At 41.3% G+C, this 20014-nt stretch overlaps 1 long non-coding RNA gene across 14 annotated transcripts in view; it reads right to left on the bottom strand.

Annotated features, from left to right (window-relative positions):
* The window catches only part of LOC102385845, a 53697-nt gene that overhangs the window by 16838 nt on the left and 16845 nt on the right, over nucleotides 1-20014 (bottom strand). For 6 of the 14 annotated variants that reach the window (XR_003094484.1, XR_003094480.1, XR_003094482.1 and 3 more), the window contains 5 exons: nucleotides 12639-12756; nucleotides 7813-8122; nucleotides 7324-7599; nucleotides 6827-7003; nucleotides 4738-6304 (listed from right to left, as the gene is read on the bottom strand). This is a non-coding gene — a long non-coding RNA (uncharacterized LOC102385845). Of the gene's footprint in view, nucleotides 1-285; nucleotides 548-4737; nucleotides 6305-6826; nucleotides 7004-7323; nucleotides 7600-7812; nucleotides 8123-12638; nucleotides 12757-15186; nucleotides 16093-20014 lie in introns of those variants that run through there. The other 8 variants (XR_003094487.1, XR_003094489.1, XR_003094485.1 and 5 more) reach the window with 7 other exon arrangements.

The raw sequence follows: 20014 nt of genomic DNA, 5'->3' as shown, positions 1-20014 counted from the left end.
TGTAGGGAACAGTGGTTTTCTTGTAACAGACTCAAAAGTTCTGTGACTTTCCCCGTCAAAGTCAGGCAGGTCTACCTTCTCCAATACAAGGTTATGAATGACATAGGTTATTCGTTATACGAATGACATAGTCCAGAAATAACAATACCCTTTAAGGTGCTATATTCTGACTAATAACAATAGCATTGCTAATTGGGCCACATGGACTTTCATTGCTCAAAATCCCTTTTTTAACAGTGGAGTCTCTTCAGTGCTCTGACTAGTAGTGATCAGTGCTATCCGCACCTTCAATGCGCGTCTTGTAATCTGCTTCACATATAAGATTGTATTTGTTTGTGTCCTCTTGGGTCCTGACCTCATCTGAGAGCCGCAAATTGTGGATGGTAGTAAGACGGCACAATCCCCTTCTCCTTTATCAGTTTATTTCACTCCCAGCAGTCCTTCGCAGCTCTACATTTTACCAAATTTTCTTCATCAGGCTCTCTAACAGGTGGCTGCTCTGATGCCTCCCAGCATACAGTCAGATGCCTTGTAGCTTTCTTCCTGGCTGAGAAATGTCACAGATGGAAATGAGCAGTTTCATCTCTTCCTGCCAGCTGTACAGTGATCAACTGATGGCAACCACTCCAACCTGCCTGGGACTCGAGTAGAAGCTGCATGGGAGTATTCCTACGTGGAAACTGGAACTGGTAGGGCTATTATCTTATTTGAAAAGTCAAAGAAGGGGATGGAACATATTCCAGTCTTTAAAACTGGCACCCTGACTGGTTTCACTTGTGCGTAAAAGTTAAGTGATTCCTTCACCCCTTAAATTTGTTGCTCTAGAATAAAGCCGAGTTTTTTGGAATGGGTTGTTTGTTTTCCAGTGTAGCAGGTGCCTCCTCAAATTTAAACGTGGCATTACAATGGATGTGCATTTCCAGTTGCAATTTATAAACTCTCCCACAAAAGAAAACTGAGCACCTCTGCTCCTCCTGTTGTGAGGCCACTCGGAGACCCAAGTCAGGAGCAGAGCCTACCAGCCACGGTCCAGCACTAAGCACTCTATAAACACAAAGCAAGGCACAGTCCCTGTCCAGAGGAGTTTAAAATATAAACAGATGTACATGCATGCAAAGATGGAAAGCCATATTGCAAAATCTGTATAGCCGGGAATGAGAGGGGGTGTATGATGAGAAGGGGAGGCATGGATGCAGACAAGACAAGGAAGGTATAAATGAAAGAAAGATGAGGGAGAAAGAACAAAATTGAAGACAAGTAATGGAATAACAGCAGTGAAAAGCTGGGTCAAGGTAGAACTGATCTATTGTAAGGCTGAAGATTACTCCATATCACTGCACAACATCACTAAAATTACTTTTTTCCTCTTTTACCCAAACTAAGCATTGTGGGTCTCTTGACAAATATACAAAGTAGATTGGTCCATGAAAATCTCCAATTTCACATCCCACAGCATATCCTCATATACTCCATGGAGTTACCTCTCCTTTTTCTCTTGCATCACTATCTGGCTTACATTGTCCTCTGAACAATTCAGTGTTAGTAAAAACAGTGCTGTCTTAGACTCATAGAAAATGAGGGCTGGAAGGGACTTCAGGAGGTCACATCTAGTCCAACCCCCTGCTCAAAGCAGCCCATCCCCAACTATATCATCCCAGCCAAAGCTTTGTCTGGCCAGGTCTTGAAAACCTCCAAGGATGAAGACTGCACCACCTCTCTGGGTAGCCCATTCCAGTGCTTTATTGCCCTCCTACTGAGAATGCATGCTGGATTTACTGTCACTAGGTACTTGATATATTGATTTATCTTAATCTTTTCAATGGGAATCCATGCAAAAAGGCTGGAACATAATTTGAGTAAACGCTAAGGAATACATAGCTTTGCACAGGAAAGAAGACTGTTTCCTTATCCAGTTGGTAGCAGTGAATGGAGTTAGAGAAGTCTGGAAGCTGAGCAGTTTGGGGGATTCCTCCCCCCTCCCCTCCCCAAATATTTACTTAGCTCTCATGTATTATTGCTAAAAGGCTCAGGTACCTGTTTAGATTTAAAAGAATTGTGCAAGTGTGTCAAAACTTGCCCTCAAAATCACTTCTAACGGCAGTGCTTTATTTTGAGCAATCGTTAAAAATATCTTTACCCACCACTACTTCCAACTCATGCAAAGTTAAGGAGAAAAAAAAACCCAACCAATTTGCCTCATGTCCTGAAGGTCATAAAACTGGGACTTAGTTAGACCCAAGACAGGGAAAGTAGTTGAACTGGAAATGCCCATCAAGAATGCCATGCCAGTAACTCCCACTCATTTCAATCAAGGGGCTGTTAGCTGAAAGACCCTCAGCTGATCACAACTGCCATGGTATGGTATCACTTTTTTAAGTGATCTATTCATGTTGATTTATATGGCCCTATAGCGACAGTGGATTTAGATGACAATGCCTCCAGCAGTAATGGTGACCAAGCTATAGGACTTCCAATGTTGTATGTTGCTCTAATTTTTTTCTCCATTCTTTTCTCCTTTTTTATTTGCTAAGTGAAGGGGCAGAGTTTAATGATATAATCCTGAAAGGTCTCTGGAGAGACTGTGTATTGTAAAGGACGAGAGAGACAGAGGGAATAATGTGTGGTGTTTTACCATGGTCAATGTTTAATGTGTTCTAATGAACTCTAAAATGACTCCCTAGTGTGCTTGCTCCTGAGGTCACAGGGGTTACTTTGAGTTTGCAGTCCTCCTGGACCCTTGAGATAATTCCCTCTGGATATGTTGGGTCAAAAACAAAAGTGGCGGCAACAAATAACACTGCTGTTTTAATCCAGTGCCAGTCCTTCCCCACTCTTTGCTATGTGGATTAGTGCATGAGACCCTAGTTGTGCAGTACCCCATAGTTTAACAATTTCAGTAGGCCATTGCCTTTCAAGGCTCATCTCTAAAAGCTGTATCCATAGTTGTGGGCCAAACATCTGTCATTATTTGTGGGTACTGCAAGAACCACACCTATAAATAGATTCAAGAGGTTTAAGAGATTGAATTATCCCGTGATAAATTCCTTGACAACAACAGGGAACTGGGTGCTCCAAATCCTGTTGTCAGCGATGGGAAACTCCACCTCTTCATCATGCTAGTAAATATCTTTATAGAAAAGCTTACCAATTAAGTAGACTAATTAATTAATAGCTCCCAGTTTTTTTAATGTATGAATTAACTGGGATTTGGGCAGGATTAGAAAAAGTGAGGAAACGGGTTAGTATTATGTTATTTAAAGCTGTATGGCCAATAATTTTTCCGCACCAGACTTGAAGAGATGTGTTTTCTAATTGGTACTACAATGTCAGCATGAGCTCACATTGTCATTCTACCAAGACCGCTCTCTAGACAAGCTAATTTGTCTACCTGTGTTTCATTTTAGGCCTTGATTTTAATTTGAGGATGATTCCTGCTAACACAAAAGACTGGGTAGGACAGCCATTAAAAGTATACAACAGCAATTGAAATGGAAAATTCCAAAAGGAACCCTATTAAAGTTTTTCTTCATCAAATCAACATTACAGACTTCTTATGCATTTCTTAATTAGACATTGATATTAACTGGACTGTTGCATGATTTAAATCTGGCTCTTAATCTCCGCTATTCTATGCTGCTGTAGTTTTTATGACATTCAGCTACTGACTGCTTTATGCGTTAATCTATCTGGAAAACCACCTTCCCTTTTTTTTTTTTTTGGTCTTTTTTTAGAAGAATAAAAGCCCCAAGAAGGAAATGAAAGCATTTGGGTTCAGCCATTAGTAATTTTCTGCTTAGTATTTGAAAAATTGCTTATTTTAATTGCTTCATAGAAGAGAAAGATATCAAAGCTAACGTTCTTTCTTTCCAAACTTTGTAATTATTTCTCTCGGACTCTTATTTGAAATGGCTTGAAAGTATTTGCATTGAAATGTAGATTTCTTCTCTTTCAAATGCACTTTTATTCCCCAGTGTTTCTTTTCCTTTCTTTTGGCTACTCTTTCTGGTATCTATGACAGCAATACCTGGACTCAGCCTCCAGAAAGAATAGCAAAGAGGTGTATGTTTGTGCAGTGTTTAGTACCATAAGCACACACCCACCTGCTAACCTGCTACTTAAATGCATCATCTCTCAAACAAGCTATAAGGACTACAATAAAAATCATCATTCCTGATTCTTATACCGTGCTCTTCATCTGTAGATCACAAACCCCTTTGCAAAGGAAGCAGGTATCATTAATACTGTTTTTGTAGGACTGGAGGCTAAGGCAGAGGGAAAAAGAGTTATCCAAAATCAAAAACAGTCAGAAAGCTCAGGTCTCCTGTGCTCTATCTATGAGCAATCCTGTCTCCCACACTGCCTTCCTTAAATTGACAGTTTTAGCATAACACCTGAGTACCAGACAGTTAATAAAGAGACAAGGCCAGAAACCCAGGTAATGTAAAAAGTCATAGTTCCACTGAAGTTAACAGAGCTATGTCAATTTGTACTGTTCCTATTATAAGTTACTACATCTATTGCCAAGTGTTTCAGCACCCTGTTCTTTATTTTTATGGTGCCCTGTATAAGATAAAGGCAGTCCCTGCCCAGGAAACCCAATAGCTCCGTGTTGGTATAAAGAGGTGCCAAGGTGGGATTTTCAAGAGCTTGGACATGCGAGCAGTATTGACATCAATGAGGCAAGTGTAGGCACAAAGATTAATGATAACCATGGCCTTAGGAATTGCATGTACTCACCAGCCTGATGGAAGAGTTACATGTGCTCTTCTAATCTGGACTCTTCTCCAGTTAATTGAACCTACACGTAAAGAGAACAGATGAATTAAACAGTGGTTCTACAGCACAGAAGAGTAGAAAGACTCTCCATGAAACCCCAAGCACAAAGGGGAGATGTCCAGCTGAGGAAGCCACAATATTTCTTGGCTTGGAATCTACTACTGGCTTTCTCTTCAGTTGCATACATATAGCTCCCATATACAGGGGCCCATTTACCACATTCAGATCTCAAAGAGCATCCCTATTTGGCATACTTACCTGACCCACAAGCAACTTGCTCACCTCAAGCAACCTGTTCATTAGACTGCCTACAAGAGATGTGCTAAATGGCCCCAAAATGATATGCCTCATCTAAAAAATATTTGATATTTAAATGACACAAGCTAGGCAGGAAATCAAATGAGATGATCGTTAATGGTTTCGTATTGCCTTAAAATCTGGGACGAGCTTAACTTGAATCCATGGGGAACCATGCTATCCCCATTTCACTATAGGTTTTGTGTTCAGAATGGACTTCATGTTTCATACCCCAAACTCCTAAAGCCTATTGTGCATTTTTGCCTGGTCTTGGTGTCCAAACCACAAGAGCCATCTCTGTGTGTTTGCACCCTAGGTTCATTTCAAAGGTTTATGAACTTGAGCAAACAATTCAATGGACCTAGTCTGAGCTGGGGGTTGTGATGAAATGTGGAGCCCCGTAAGTTTTATGTAGTATGCAGTTGTTTCAGTCAGTACCCGTTCTGTAGCTTGATCCTTGTTGAACATAAACATCAAGTTACTGGGAGAGCACAAAGTCTTGGAGTCCTGATGGACTCAGCAATAATCCTGAATACCAGCATACCTATAGTTTTCCAGGACATTTTTACTATTTCTTCTTAGAGTAGAATCTGACCACAGTGATCCATGTGTTCATTACTTTTAGGGTGGGCCTTTTTAAACCACATTACCTGAGGCTGATAGCGGAGGCTATGACAGTGCACAGTGCAGCAAGTCCCTTCCTAAGGAAGACTCTCAAGGGAGCAGGGGGCTGGACTAGATGACTTCATGTGGTCCCTTGCCACCCTATTTCCCTATGAGACTGAACCCAAGCTTGACACGAGCCTTTTTTGTGAAAATCGAAGACAAGGAGCGAGTACACCAAAAATGAGAGAGTGGGTGAAGAACCAGTATGCAGGCCTGCCTAAACTCATGATGGCAATGTCTCTACAGATTTCTTCTCGCAAAATTAGTCTGTTTTGCACTTGGATGCTGCCGTTCTGGATGCCACATTTGATATGGATTATCTTACTACCACCGAACATAACACGCCCACACTTACCTTTTCAATGTCTTCAGAGATTATTCTGGGGAGCCAGGGGAAGGCAGAATGATTGGAAGCTTCTCAGCAGATGTTTTCACATCATGCTGGCCAGACTTCTGTGAATGCAGTAAACTTTCAACCCTGAGCTCAGTTAGAGTGGGTCCGAGCCCCGGTGCATATTTGTTGACATCACTACCCAAAAAAGACGTGTCTTTTTCTGGGCATTATCTGGAGACACACACAGTAAAATTTGAGACTCTCAATGGGAATATTTAGATGGGTAAAGAATGACTATGTTATTTAGGATAGAAATGATCGTGTCTAAGAGAGAGCACATTATTTGATTTCCAGTAGTACAGCTTCAGAGAATGCATTTAAATATTGAAATAAATCAAAACTCCCTCATAAACTTAGTTCAAAGTAGTAATACTAATGCCAAGCACAGCAGCCCAGATGATGAAGCCTTACTCGCATAGGGGGCATCTACACATTCATTAGTATGCCATGATTACAGGTACTATCTTAATGCGCCATAATCGGTGCTACTTCATATTAGTCCCAGTGCACGAATTTTTGGTGACACTAATTCTACAGCACATTAGCACAGGTTTTGCCCGCCGCACTAATGCACAGTAGAATTAGTCTGCTGCACTCGAAGCGTCTCATGTAGACACACCCTTTGAGTCATTCATTTACTCCCAACCAATTCCCATGTGAAACTAATGTAAAAAATCCAGTACCGCATATTACCTGAGCCCCCCACTACCTTCTTGATGCCAGTGGGATTGCCAAAGTGTTAGATAACCCAATATAACCAACGAATAGCCAAACTACTCCAATAAGTACCAGAGAGATGCTGTTGCAGACACATATTCAGTCCATATCATCCTGTTGTGTTATTTTTGCATCTTGTTATATTTTAAGAGCCTAAAATATTCAAATAAAATGTAGGGAAGTGTTTTGGTATACTGTAAAATACAAACAGTGTCAAAAAATTACCCAAGACATCAGAAGGTACAACTAGCATAACTAATGTGTGCTATAAGATCCCTTATGAGTGAAATGCTAAGTCTCAAAGGGCTGAACTGGTAAAATAATTTGATATATAAAGATGCAGCAGTTGCTATGGCAGCCATTTATGCTTTATTCAATAGAATAAGTGGTCAAGTGAAGTGCTCTGACTGGGTTGGCGATTCCGGTAGAACTTTGCATTGTGGGAAATCCAAATGGAGCATGAACCCACTTACTTGGAAATCGGGTTTTTTGCTTTACTCATATCAACATCTGGGGCTTGTTTCTTCAGCTTATTCTGCTTAATTTCAGAGTGAAAAATGATATCACCACAATCACTGATGTGACAGTAAACTGATGCCATAAGCACAAATTAAAACAATACTGAAGAATACAGCAAAAGGATGCGCATGCTTGCTCTTGCATGCTTGCTCGCTCTCTTATTTCTCTTTCTCTCTCTCGTATTCTAGTTTATTTCTGATGTGTCTGTCACTCTTGGCATCGAAGCAGAACTAAAAGGAAAAGGAGATGTCACATATTAAACGGATGCATTTGTGTTTACTTGGTATACACAAATTTGCTTTCAATGATATAATATAACACCCACTGTATTTATAATTCAATCTAAAATTGTACAACCTGACAGGCAGTAGTATCTGGTGCAGATAAGGCCCAGGCCTGGGATTTACCAACACAGAGATTTTCGCCACCACTTTGCTACTGACCTCCTGTGTGTAATCACGGATGAATCACTTCCAGTCTGTTTTTCCTCCTGCTACTTGTCTACCTTTTGTCTTTGGGCTTAGGGCGAAGACTCTTTCTCTGCGCCGGGCCGAACCAAATGGAGGCCTGATCTCACTTGGGTCCTCTGTGTGCTACTGGATGATGACTGCTAAAAAAACCAAAGGATGAATAATGAATGCCTTACCATGATCCTTACCTTCTAGTCTTTCATTTTTCTGTTTGGTGGTTGGTTTGTTTCTGTCCCTTGGCTACAGGTGGGAAATTGGGCAGTAAGAACCAGCACTTCATGGGCTGAAAGTGGAAAGCAAGAGGATGTGTGATTGCTCAGATAGTGTTGTCACAGCACTCTTATAAAAGCACCCTACAAATAGCACATGCAGATATCAAAGAGAATCTCACAACCCAGTCAGAAATAGCAAGGAAGAAAATGGAAGGGGAAGCTACTGACTGAGTCTAAAAATATTGGTTCATTCAAGCCAGACTTTCACCAGTTAATTTGGGGCAGTGTTGGCTTGTGAGATTACACTGTTTTATCTTCCACCCACATCTTCAGAAATAAAGAGGAACAGTCAACACCTTTTAATGTCTTCTTCGAATCCTCCATGTCCACAGGTACCGTTTCTAGATTTTGTCATGTTATCCCTAGATCTACTCATGATAAGGCCTGATTTTGCATATTTAGACAGGGATAATATCCGCTTTGAAAGGTGTATTATTTTCCAGAATCATGTCTTGTTAAATGTCTGAGGCATAGACATCGGGTCTCACTCACGTGCGCGCATGCACACACACACACACACACACACAGAGAAAACATTGGACATCGTTCCATTGTGTCTCCACATCTCTCCCTCCCAACAGACGGTATGATCCAAGAGTGCTTCTCTCTAGGAACGAGATCTGGTGGCTCTCTGTAGAGTATTGTATTAAGAACAAAATGCACCAACAAGAGACTTGCACATTTGCAGGTTTTTCCCTAAATGTTGAGCAGCAGAAACAAAACATAGTATCCCAAAAACGTAAATCATTTAAACTGGCTGCTCTCATCTCCTGCAGACACTTCATCCCATTCAGAAAATTGACTGCAAGAGATTTTCTTTGCCTAAGTGGCAAACTTGGCTGCCGTACAACCGCAGACCCTTCCTCTGACTACGTGAGGTGTTACCTTGGGAATATTTGGGATGGTGGGAAATTGTGCATCCAGAGCATATTGCACTTAGATTACTATGCTTGCTCTACAGCTGCTCTATTACTCCCAGAGGCTGACCAATTCTTAGCTTCAGCCGGGATCAGGGAGAATAAAGATATGGCACAGAATTGGCTTCCTTTCTCACCGAGAAAATGCACCATGCACATTTTCACCAAATGCATGGAAAATCTGCAGAATTTGTCTTCTAGGGGGCACATCTATACAAGATGCTACATCACCATAGCAAAGCGCTACAGCGGTGTAACATTGGCAGGCACAAACTGTGACACCACAGCTATGTCGCCGCAGTGAGACACCCCCTCGCTATACCGCATTGCTACAGTGATGTAGTGGCTAAAGGAAATACTAAATGACGGCGCAGTAACAACGGTGCCATAGAGGCACGTGTAGATGCGCCCTACAGGGGGGTAAAATGGCAGAGCAACTAGAGTGTTTTACTACCGTTCTGGAAGGTGTGAATTTGAGCCTTACTTGGACTCATGCGAATGGCTGCCCCCAGTTGTGAATAGGTACCTTGTCGTCATCTCCAAACGTTGACTTTTTTTTTTTATTTCTGTTCTACAGTCCTAAATACAAGATACTCGCAAATAGGAGGAGGTGTTCCACGTAAGATTCATTCCTGCATCACTGCATCCCCCAGCAGCTTTATGTGGCACGAGCAGAAAAAGTGGCTGCAGCTTGCACATCACCTGCTTTCCCGTCCCTCCAAAGCACTGAGCTTGTTTAGGAAATGGGACATCTCTTCAACTGCACTGTTTTTTGGGTACGAGGCAGAATGCAGTTCAGTTGCTCACTTCAGCCTGGAAAAATGGGTATGGTATACCATGCACAGCCCCTTTGTAGCTATTAGAACACCTAGCTAATTATAATTCACTGGTTAGCTGCACTCCTAGGGTTTGCATGCTCTACAGCTATGCCTCCTTGAGGAGATGTGAGAGAACAGAATAGTGCAGGGCAGGGAACGCCAAAGGTAATGTAATGGATGTTGTTGGGGATTTTTTAATTATCGCAAAAGCATACTGGCCCTTAAGAGTCCTAGAGCAGCCATTGCAACAGTGCAGCAGCCAGCGTCAGTGTTGCCTGAAGACACCTGCCACAATAAGCATTCACAATTGCAGATGATTCCTCTCTCTCTCTCTTTAACTCCTTGATTACTTCTGGCTGGCAGCACTGCTTTATTTAAATGCAATGGCTGTTCAAGGGGATGGGATAGTCCAAAGGATTTGTAATGCATAGACAGACAGACAGATAGATATAGTGTCTTTCATCTCCAGTTAATGAATCCAAATCCAACCCCGTTTGGTGAGTGACCAAAAGACATTACCATCTAGAGGCTGGTTAGTGATATGCTCAAAATGACTTGCATCATCTCTGTTGTTTGCTAATAGACAAATATCAACTGCACCACAAAAATGGTTACTACTGATTATCACCTAATGTGATATTCATAAAAGAGAGGCCAAGGATAGAGACACCATGAAGATTCAACTCCATTCTTATAGATAGAGGAGGGTCTCATTAGCTTTAGGTTTGAGGTATACCAATGAAGAAGCTGACATTGCTGCGGACTAGCCAGCCCCTCATTTTTTTTGAAACTTGAATTCAGAAATATTTGACCTTGGGTGACTGATATTTGTCTCTTAAATCAAAGAGAAGTGGGCTCACCTCTGGATGCATTGAGGAACAAGTGGCAGTGGTGCCAAGGAGATGCCCACTTGCTATGAACTTTGCAGATGCTTAAAGAGAGCCTTACAGTCAAAGATACTGTCAAGCCCAGCAAATCTCCACAGTGAGATCATCCAGCACTGACAGGGTTAATATTTAGGAAAGCCTTAGCTGGAAGGCATCTCTTCAGCTGCTGATCTGGAATATGCTGCCTTGGCTATTAAAATAGCTACATTTGGTAGGGTTGCAGGTCAGGGGCAACTCACTCCCCTATCCACCCTTGCAGTCTGACCTGTGCACCGCTCTTTTTCAGGTCAGACCTTTAACATCAGGAACCTGTTAGCAGAAAGATGAATCATTTTTCAAGCTGTTTCAATTCTGGGGGTTAACTTGGGGGGCAGGGGCAGATAAACCTTTGTTGAATGAAAAATAAACTGCCCCTAAATCTGAACAGGCTCATTCCAGCCTTTGAGTCCCAGCCAAAACTTCGACAAGCTTGTGCTTGCCCACAATGGTAATAGCTGCCACAATCAAATTCTAGCCATTCTTTGCAGCTCTCATGATAACATTGTCATTGTCAACCGTTAGTTACTGTTTAATCCATAATATCATGATAAATGGCATTAAATCTGTATACCTGTGTTAGTTAAACAGAAGATGGCAGAGGCAGTTTTCACTTCTCGGTCTTTTGCATAGATCATTTCTCAGGGCTTCACAGGTGGGAGAAAAATAACAATCCAGACGCATCATGCATAATTTTTCAGCCCAGCTGATAAAGCTATTTTACTGATACAATGATCCATGATCTTTTTTGCATATCGCAGTATATGTTTAATTACCTGGCTGCTACGTGGCAGTTTCCTTCCCTCATTTGTTGTTGTTGTCATATGTTTGCTTGTTTGTATTTGCAAGTTGTTAGTCCTGGGTTTTTTTCCCCCTGCTCTGTGCAAGCGAGTGGAAATATGCACATGAGTGCCAGGGCTGGAAGGAAATCCAGTGCAAGCTTGTGAACTGGAATTGCTGCCCATTACTATGTGTAAACATAACTCTGCCCTCTTCATCTCGGGTAATTGGTCACAAATGCTACTTTGACACTTTTCAGCTCCAGCACTTTACATACTTCTGAGCATGGCTGAGCTCCCTTGGCAGGCATTCACGTGCCTTGCAACTCGGACACTCGCTCACAACCCAGTCCTGCTGGTCTTACTCTAGCATGTTTAGTGCAGTGTTCTGCCTGAGCAAAAGCAGCAAGACCAGGACTGGAGCTTTAACTGGCATAAAGTAGCATGATGCCATTTGATGCTATCGGAGCTGCATCTGTTTACTCCAGATAAGGTTCTGGTGTTCACCAATAATAGCTAACAAGGATTTTTTTTTTTATTCTAGGCTTCTTTATCCATAGTTAAACTTTTAGACTACGCTATACAAAACAGAGCGCCAGGGGGATAACACAACACAAAAATAGAAAAAACAGCAAACTTTTAACATATCCAGTACAACGACATAGCAGCAGTGGCCTCCTCTGACGCAGGCCACAATGTCCAAAATTATCAAATTCCAATTCCCATTTTTCTGGCCTCATTTTCAAGCCATGCCCATCTATAACTCAGCTTGTGTGGGAGGGGGAGTTCACTATAATATATATATGCAAAGGATCCCATTATTTTCTCTGACATCCTGTGACTTGTATGTGTTGACTTCAATGGCGCAGTTACTTTAAGACCTGGGCAGACAGCGTATCCCACTCAGAGGGGAGCGCATGTAATTCCAGTGTTGCTTTGGGGAAGTAGCATGTTCCACAAAGATTGTCACTGAGAACATTTATCTGGTGACTTATTTCAGCTTTATTCCATCAGTCTCTGACCACAAGAGTTTATCACCATGCACACACACACATCCATTAACACTCAGTGGAAACTATCATCCACTCACCTTCCATTAGCTGGTATTTCTTTATTTTTCAGTCTATTAAACATGTTTCCCTGTTGCACTTTTTCAATCATGATGAAGGATTCATTATGGCACAATATCATACTGTTGCTTTCTGCATCTAGAAAAAAAAAGACAGAAAAGGATCAGACTGAGTTTGGTTCTGGAGCTGGATGAAAGGTCAAATAGATGGGTTTTTTAAATCTAAAATATCTTGTTCTTCTCTAGTATCGTGCCTGTTCATTTTAGCTTGTACAAAGGACTCATCCTCACAGGAACTTGGAGTCAAACTTGGTATGTACTGAACCCTACAGAGACCCATGATAAATCCACTTAGTGAACCAAATTCTGCCTTAGTTTAGTTGTACGGGTGCACTGGGTTTCATTCCCAGCTTCACAGAGTTATATAAAAGTGCAGTTGAGAAAAAAAGACAAAGATGGTTAAAGACACCTTGCTGCTACCCCAGGTCCTCTGTGCTGACTAGGGACTGAACAAGGTGCAGCAGCAGCTTCCATGTTCTTCATCTGACCCAGAAGGCTCCAGCCTCCCTCCATGCCTGTTAGTCCTCTGTGATTGCTAGCCCAGCGTAAAGAGGGCCTTGCCAGCTTCATGATACAGAAGATTTCTCCTGTACCGAGGGAATCCTCCAGGGCCCTTTTAAGGCAGCTTATCCCTGGTCTTCAATTGAAGCTGTGCAACAGGGAGCTTACTCCAGGCCAGGGATCCACCCCATTGACTTCAAAGAGGCCCCATGAGCAGAAGTTCACTTAGGTCCTAGACATTCATTTGATAGGCTGGTGGTGTATTAAGATAAAGATCCAGCTGCCAGCTCTTTTGAAGGCCCACGTGAAGTCCCATATATAGAGCCTTGTCAAATGTCCCCTCCTTCTCTAACTGAGCCTGCTTACTGGAATTTCTGCCTGGTACACATAAAGATACATGAAAACTTTGTATAAGTGGGTGACAACACATCGAGAGAGGCACCACAGATTTACACCCTCATCCCATAAGAAGTATCTGTTTCCCTGTTGGTTACAGGGCCTCAAAATGAGCCTTCAAACCCCAACTTTTGGCACAGGAACAGCTTAGAATGGCATGCCTAGAGTTAGGCTGAATGGAGAAACAGGAAAATGAGTTACTGGCTTGGGGCTTTCATTAACAGAAATGCTGTTGTAATTATTCCTAAGGGCTAATAGTTTGTGCTAATATTAGAAGAAAAAGGGAAGGAAGAGCCAAATAATTTAACTGGGATTTGAAGGACTGCTGCGTGCAGCGCCAACATCTTCAGTTTCCTCTATGCCTCTTGGTTTGGATAGTCCTGGACCTGTCATTTCACAGGGGCTTAAGAGAAACCACATCAGGTCAATGATTCAGGTACCCAGCTACAAATAACTTTCAAAGAAAAGTTGAACACCTAATTGCCTGTTGTACCTTAGAAAAGCTCCCGCTATTCCTTAGTATGTATGAACACAAATGATCCCAAATGACTCTGACCTTGACACAAACCCCACATTCAGAAACAAAAAAAAACCTCCTCTCCTCAGAAGGAAACACAGCAAAAATCCTGGCTTAGGTTAAAAATCTGACTTCCGCCCACAAGGGAGCATTCAGAGTTGATGACCATCCTCCGATGAACTCGCTACATTTTGCTTAGGGTGGCAATAGGCAGCCTGAGTCCAGAAGGTCACCCACTGATGTCAGTCTTCACCACAGTGTCTCATGAATGCCGTTATTGAAAGTAAGTAAATTTTTGCTTGAATGGGTAAAGATTTGCTTCTTGTACTCAGAGTGCCGTCACCAAATTCCAGTGTTGGCAATTGCATCTTGCTTATCTAAACCAATCTACACTTTCTAGACACGTCTTTGTTTCCAACTTTGTTTTTTTTCCCCATCTTAAATTGTGCTCTAGGGCTAACAAACCCCTGTCTAGAAGAAGCTGAGGTTTACCATCAACGTGAATGAGAACATGCAGTGTGTTTTGGAATCTAGTTGGGTAAGCGGCATCATTTAAAGTAAGATCTTTGTTATATGATATTTATATTAAAAAGGCCAAATAATGTTCATTTTTGGAGTCCTCACTGAAGAGGGATGAATCAAGCTACCAATTTGAATACAATCTTAATGACCCCTTTTTGGATGATGGAATTGCTTGCATCTTGAATCCAAAAATACAGGTAGCTCCTAAGTGACAATAGTCTCGTATCATGAGTAGGCCTCCTGGTCTGACCATTCTGCAAGAAATAAAATGGTAATCACGACCATTCATATTCATCTGAATGCCTTGGATTATCGAGTATATTGATTTTTCAGTAGTAAAAGGGCTGAATTGAAAATCTGTGCTTACTTAGAAATGTTACATATGCCTAAAAATGTATGTTCAGCTTATTTTTAAAGATGTTTTCATGTCCCACATGAATCACACCACCTAGCTGGAATTTATGAAATGCTTCTTCGTGTTAAAATAAACCAACCAAAATATCAGTTTCCTTAGGGGGAATGGGGAGAGACTGGAAAGAGAAGGGAGTGTGCTGGGAGAGAGGAGGGACCTACTGAAGACAGATTATATCCAGTAAAGTTCATGATCAGATGCATCTAGTTCATAGGATTACAGGCGAGCAATCATCTTGCCGAATCTCGATCCTCAACTGAGAGACCAATGACGAGAGCCAGTTGCAATTGTCTTGGTACGCTACAAACTTTGAAAAGTTGAAAATTATGATAAATGTTTATTAGTCCATCGTGACGGGATTTTACTGTGGGTTGCTCGGGGATCAGAAGGCTTCTGGGTACAAGTCTGTATATATGTGGGTCAAGATGCTTCTCATATCTTCAACTGTCTAGTTAATTTAGGAGGAAACCGTTCTGAGCAGAGATAACATCTACAAACAAAATTGATGTGGAATCACTATACAGGCTAACACAACAGTTTAAGCTATTCTGTGTTGCCCCTGAAAATAAGGCTTTTATAGCTATGGCTTGATTTCTTCTTCTGTTCATAACATCTGTTCGTTTTATTTGACCGACCTAAACTTGGAAGCTCCAAGACGTGAGTGGTTCCCACCTGGGTCAGACAAGCAGTCAAGTAGAAGTTCAGGGAGTTGCAGTAAGAGGCCTGATTCTGAATGGGGTGAGAGTTTGATTTCTGTGGGATCCTTTACAGGAAAAATATTTGTAGTTAAATATGCATAAAGGAAGGATCATTAAAGCTCACATTTCAGGGCATTGGGTGATCACAGCAGATGTTGCACAGTTGGGTTATCATGGACATATTCCTCTTTCTTGTGTATCAGGCACAAAACACTAATAGAGTCACAATACTGCAAATAATGGACCACTGTGGTGTAGCAAAGCTCATACTTAGGTATTTCAAGTGTTGCATGTATACAGAGATTCTTCTGTGTTATTGGGAGGGGGTGATGCTTATAAACATCTTAGGGCCTGATCCAGCACCCAGCCTCTACCCTTATCCAAAAATTGTAGACGACATGTCTCAAAGAGCCCTAATAAAACATTTTGCTAGGTATGAAAGAAAGTCTGATGGTCACAACCTTGATTCCTCCCCATTCAGTGGTGAAAAAACCAGCCTTAAGTATGCGTTGCAGGTGGAGCTGTGTATTTCAATGGTGGAAAAGTGTTCACTACAATAGTTTAAATCATGGCTGATTTGTAAAGGCACCCAAAGATGTAGATGGGTATCTTGTGGGATTTATCAAAAGAGCTTGAGTGGCTATCTCCTTTAGAAACCTGTAGAGAAGAGGAACCTAAATACATATACAAATCTTGCCCTTCATGCCTCTGCACCCTTGGGTACCTGAATACTTCTGCAAATCTGACCCACAGATACCTAAAAGCTTCAACCTAACAAGTCCCTATTTACTACCCAGCACTCTGCAGAGCAACGTTGTTTCACGTCCACTCTGATTTCTAATTAGATTATGAGAGACTTGGGGGTCCAAGCCCAAGTTGGAGTTTGGGAAAGGGAAGGGACACCTCTTTTGGATTGATTGAAATGACCTGGCAGAAGAATGTTTAAACATCAAGAGTTTGATGCCAGGCATGCCCAAGCACCTGGAAATATCAAATGAAAGCCAGGTGTTCTGTCATGACAACAAACTTGCTTCATTTATAGCCACGCACACAAAATGTGACTTCCAGTTCCACAAATCAAAACGGAACCGTTGCTGCCCCCGGTGCCTTGATAACTCTGACATATTGCAAGTGCTGGAAAGAATTTTAATCTACATAGTTTGAAAATAGGGGGGCTTTTAAATATGCTGCATACAATTTGTGATGGTCATCTCTAAAATGCAGCTCCATTATCCTTTTCCATTTGGAATGAATGAGGCTAATTAATTTCAGGCCATACTTGATGAGGTCAGCACCATACGAAGGGTGCGTGCTAGACATTGCTAATCTCTTTCAGCTGAGAGTGATGAATTAAAGATGAAGCATGCCTTTGCAGGCCTAATTTAGAATGTATATCAAAAACCTACAGCAAATAATACTATACCCTACAACAAAGGAAAACTTGTTCTCTCAGGCTCCCATGTAGTGTTGATTTTAAAGGCATTTTCATTTCACTTTGGAATTCCAGCTGTGGATGGGTGAAACAGTTCAGAAAATTCAAGCTGCCTCTCTTTCTAATGCCTGTGTGGACAAAAGTGGTAATGGGAGTGTTGAAGGGAGGAGGGGGGAAGAACTCGTCAGTGTTTTGATCCTGGATGTATTGTGATTCGAACTACACTATATGGCACTATGTTCAGTAAAGCGGCCAGAGTCCTGCATTCCCCAAGTACCTGGGATGTTCCGTCTGCACTGCAAAGAAGGTGTACTTGGAGATTTTAAAACTTCAAGAGAAAGCAACTCAGCGTCAGATTTGGTTAATGATAGTCCTTATCAATGCCCTGGTTATGTGAGCAAGGTATATATAATTTCTTGTGGGCCAACCCACAATAATACATAACCTCCCTGGCCAGTAGAGAGCCAGGTCTCTCCAGACTTGTTCACTCTGAGTAGCACCCTCTGCTGTAAATAGTCCCATTGCATTCATAAGTCAGGGCAGCAGGATCTGGTTCAAAAGGTATCTATGCCAGCCACTATTAAACTTAACCGGGTTGGATTCTCCGGTCATGGATCTATTCAATTCACGTTGGCTCTGCTGATTTATGCCCGTTGAGAAATTGGCCCCATTCCCACTCAATTTTTGCAGTCCTTCCTTAAACAAAACAACCGTTCAAGTCAGCAGGAGCTTTGCCTGAGTGAGGATCAGCAGAATTTGGCCCCATATGCCATGAGAAATTAGACATAACTGTCATTTCTGCAAGACAGTTCCTATGAAATGTTAATCTGTTCTCTGGAGGAGGAGGTTGAAAACACTAAGACCCCCAGCTACCCCTGCCACTTTGTTCCTTAGTACCTAGCAGTTCCTTGAAATTCTTGACAGGTTATTGCAAGGATTCGAAGTTCCCAACTGGTGGCCATAAGCGGCTGCTGTCTTTGTATTCCAGTAGTCCTCATTAGAACAAAGCTGCTTCGAATTAAATCCAATCTACATGCCGAATCAATCTTTCAACCCTTTGATTGCTTCTGAAAATATTTATATTTCTTAATAATGCACATTTTGTCCCGCAGCCTGTGATTAAACCCAGACAAGGTCCAGAAAAGCCTGGAGTGTATGTGGAAGGGGGTTATTTGGGACAGGAAAAGAAAGATAAAGAACACAGGTTTTTCCCATTGTGAAACCATTAGAGTGTATAAATCTAGCAATTTTGGTTGTATAAGCATCAGAGTGGGGTTGTAATAAATACAGATTGGAGTATTATAGTAACCAAATGGAGTTTATGGATTATGTTCGCTAGTTCATAATTCTCCGCCACTGCAATCTAGCTAGTTTTTCACTGCATTCAACTTTATTAATATGCTCTTTGTTTCTGGCAAAACGTGAAAGACTGCAGTAGTACTCTGTATAATATTAACATATATAAAGAATTTTGCCCTCAAAAAAAGATGTTAAGGGGAAAGTTTTAATGGGTTATAAATTAAAAGGGACGTTTAAAGGGTCTATTGGTTTAAAATAGTTGTGCTGTATTGAAAGCCAATGGTTTGCATCAGTTGGGGAGCAGGAAATGCACGAATTTCAATGTGCAAACCAGAATCTGAAGACAAAAAAGAAAACTACTACTTCTACTTATCCAGTGATACCCAGACAAGGTCCAGAAAAGCCTGGAGTGTATGTGGAAGGGGGTTATTTGGGACAGGAAAAGAAAGATAAAGAACACAGGTTTTTCCCATTGTGAAACCATTAGAGTGTATAAATCTAGCAATTTTGGTTGTATAAGCATCAGAGTGGGGTTGTAATAAATACAGATTGGAGTATTATAGTAACCAAATGGAGTTTATGGATTATGTTCGCTAGTTCATAATTCTCCGCCACTGCAATCTAGCTAGTTTTTCACTGCATTCAACTTTATTAATATGCTCTTTGTTTCTGGCAAAACGTGAAAGACTGCAGTAGTACTCTGTATAATATTAACATATATAAAGAATTTTGCCCTCAAAAAAAGATGTTAAGGGGAAAGTTTTAATGGGTTATAAATTAAAAGGGACGTTTAAAGGGTCTATTGGTTTAAAATAGTTGTGCTGTATTGAAAGCCAATGGTTTGCATCAGTTGGGGAGCAGGAAATGCACGAATTTCAATGTGCAAACCAGAATCTGAAGACAAAAAAGAAAACTACTACTTCTACTTATCCAGTGATTTTTTTTTTTGGTTGATCAGTAAGAGGTTTTGAGGGGTAGGGATGGGAAATGGGCAAAAGCTTTGAGGCTTTTATCATGAGCTGCAGCCCAGGGGAAAGAAGCATGTCATATGTAGCAAAAAGTAATACAAAGCATGGGCAAGGTATAGGAAAACAAAGAGAGGGATAAATTGTTTGCCAAGAAGTTAGTGAGCAGTTATTAAAAGTTGTATAGATCAGGCCTGATCCTGAAGGTTGGAAATGTTGTCATTGATTAACCACACAGATACGTCTGGGTACGTAGACGAGATATGAGAAATATCCCAAGTTTTCCTCCCCAAACATAAGTGACTGCACTCCTCAATAATGAAAAGAAAGGATGCTTTTTTAGAAACATGCTGGAATAAATCAGCCTGGCAAAATTACTACTAGAGCAAGTTGAGAGGGAGGAAATTCTTAAGAGTGAATCAAAAAGTCTTGTTTGATTTTAATCCTCATCGCAATAAAGGCAAGGCTAGTGGATTCTGTCTTTAGGCTGGTAAATGTCCATGGTAGGTTTGCAAGTTGTCAAGAAAAAAATGGAAAGAAAAAATTTTACACCAAATATCATTCATGTATTCATCACACATTTCTTTGTATTAAG

This window comes from Alligator sinensis, unplaced genomic scaffold (genome assembly GCF_000455745.1).
Source record: "Alligator sinensis unplaced genomic scaffold, ASM45574v1 scaffold1004_1, whole genome shotgun sequence".
Taxonomy (NCBI): Eukaryota; Metazoa; Chordata; order Crocodylia; family Alligatoridae; genus Alligator; species Alligator sinensis.
This window is presented reverse-complemented; position numbering and strand designations above follow the sequence as displayed.